A 2,316-nucleotide genomic window follows, 5' to 3' on the forward strand; every position below is an offset into this window, starting at 1 on the left:
AAAAAAAAAAAAAAGAAAAGAAAGTAGGTGACTTGGCAGAGCATGGTAGCTCAATGCCTGTCATCCCAGCACTTTGGGAGGCTGAGGTGGGCAGATCACAAGGTCAGGAGTTCAAGACCAGCCTGACCAACATGGTGAAACCCCTCTCTACTAAAAATACAAAAATTAGCTGGGCATGGTGGTGTGTGCTTGTAATCTCAGCTACTTGGGAGGCTGAGGCAAGAGAATCGCTTGAACCCGGGAGGCAGAGGTTGCAGTGAGCCGACATCCCACCACTGCACTCCAGCCTGACGATAGAGCAAGGCTCCCTCTCAAAATAAATAAATAAATAAATAAATTTAAAAATATATATATAAATTAGCCAGGCATGGTGGTGCGCACCTGAAATCCTAAGTACTTGGGAGGCCGAGGCAAGAGAATTGCTTGAACCTGGCAGGCAGAGATTGTGATGAGCCGAGAACACACCGTGGCACTCCAGCCTGGGCGACAAGAGTGAGACGCAGGTCTCAAAAAAACAAATAGTTGACTGGTCGAGAAGCAGTGGCTCATGCCTGTAATCCCAGCACTTTGGGAGCCCGAGGCAGGTGGATGACTTGAGGTCAGGAGTTTGAGACTCACTTGGCCAACATGGCGAAACCCCTATCTACTAAAATACAGAAATTAGCGGGGCAGGTGGCAGGTGCCTGCAATCTCAGCTACTCAGGAGGCAGAGGCAGGAGAATCGCTTGAACCTGGGAGGAGCCGAGATCACGCCACTGCACTCCGGCCTGGGCAACAGAGCGAGACTCCCTCTCAAAAAAAGTGGGGGACTGTAATCCCAGCACTTTGGGAGGCCAAGGCAGGCGGATCACTCGAGCCCCAGGGTGCAAGACTACCCTGAGCAACATGGCGAAACCCTGTCTGTACAAAAATTAGCTGGGCACGGTGGTGTGTGCCGGTAGTCCCAGCTACCAGGATGGCTGAGGTAGGAGGATTGCTTAAATCTGGGTGTTTTTCTTCTTTAGAAAGAAAAAGATGAAGAAAAATAAAAATGAAATTAAAATCTGGGTGTTGGGCCGGGCGCGGTGGCTCAAGCCTGTAATCCCAGCACTTTGGGAGGCCGAGGCGGGTGGATCACGAGGTCAAGAGATCGAGACCATCCTGGTCAACATGGTGAAACCCCGTCTCTACTAAAAATACAAAAAAAAAACTAGCCAGGCAGGGTGGCGCGTGCCTGTAATCCCAGCTACTCAGGAGGCTGAGGCAGGAGAATTGCCTGAACCCAGGAGGCGGAGGTTGCGGTGAGCCGAGATCGTGCCATTGCACTCCAGCCTGGATAACAAGAGTGAAACTCCGTCTCAAAAAAAAAATAAAATAAAATCTGGGTGTTTGAGGCTGCAGTGAGCTACGATCTCTCCCCTGCACTTCAGCCTGAGGCAACAGTGAGACCCTGTCTCAAAACAAACTAAATAAATAAATAAATAGGCCGGGTACGGTGGCTCATGCCTGTAATCCCAGCACTTTGGGAGGCCGAGGTGGGCGGATCAGGAGTTTGAGACCAGCCTGGCCAATATGATGAAACCCCGTCTCTACTAAAAACACAAAAAAGTAGCCATGCGTGGTGGTGGACATTTGTAATCCCAGCTACTTGGGCGGATGAGGCAGGAGAATCACCGGAACCTGGGAGGCGGAGGTTGCAGTGAGCTGAGATCATGCCACTGCACTCCAGCCTGGGAGACAGAGCGAGACTCCGTCTCCAAAAAATGAAAGAAAGAAAGAAAGTAGCTGAGAGTTTCCTCCACTGGAGGTTGGACTGCTGGGAAACAGAAGTGTCCTTTCTCATCATCTTTCCCGGCCGCTCCTCCCTGTCCCGGCCACGCCCGCTCCCAGCGCGCCTTGTCGCCATGCCTCGGAAGATGGAGGAAATCAAGGGCTTTCTGCCCACAGCCCGAAAAAAGGATGCCAAATTTGTCAAGATCAGGAAAAGCAGGACAACGTGAAGTGGAAAGTTCCGTGCAGCAGGTACCTTTACACCTGGTCATCCCTGACCCCGGGGTTCGCAGAGAGGGGGCCGAAATGAACCCGACACACTGGTCTGAACTGTATTAAAATACTAAAAATCCAAGAAAGAAAAGAACAAAGAAAGAAAGAGAAAGAAGGAAAGAAGGCCGGGCGCGGTGGCTCACGCCTGTAATCTCAGCACTTTGGGAGGCTGAGGCAGGCGGATCACCTGAGGTCGGGAGTTCAAGACCAGCCTGGCCAACGTGGTGAAACCCAGTCTCTAAAAAAAAAAGAAAGAAAGAAGTTGAAGGAACAGCCGTAAGCATAGCCCCTGGA

Source organism: Cebus imitator, unplaced genomic scaffold (genome assembly GCF_001604975.1).
Source record: "Cebus imitator isolate Cc_AM_T3 unplaced genomic scaffold, Cebus_imitator-1.0 Scaffold497, whole genome shotgun sequence".
NCBI classification, from domain to species: Eukaryota; Metazoa; Chordata; class Mammalia; order Primates; family Cebidae; genus Cebus; species Cebus imitator.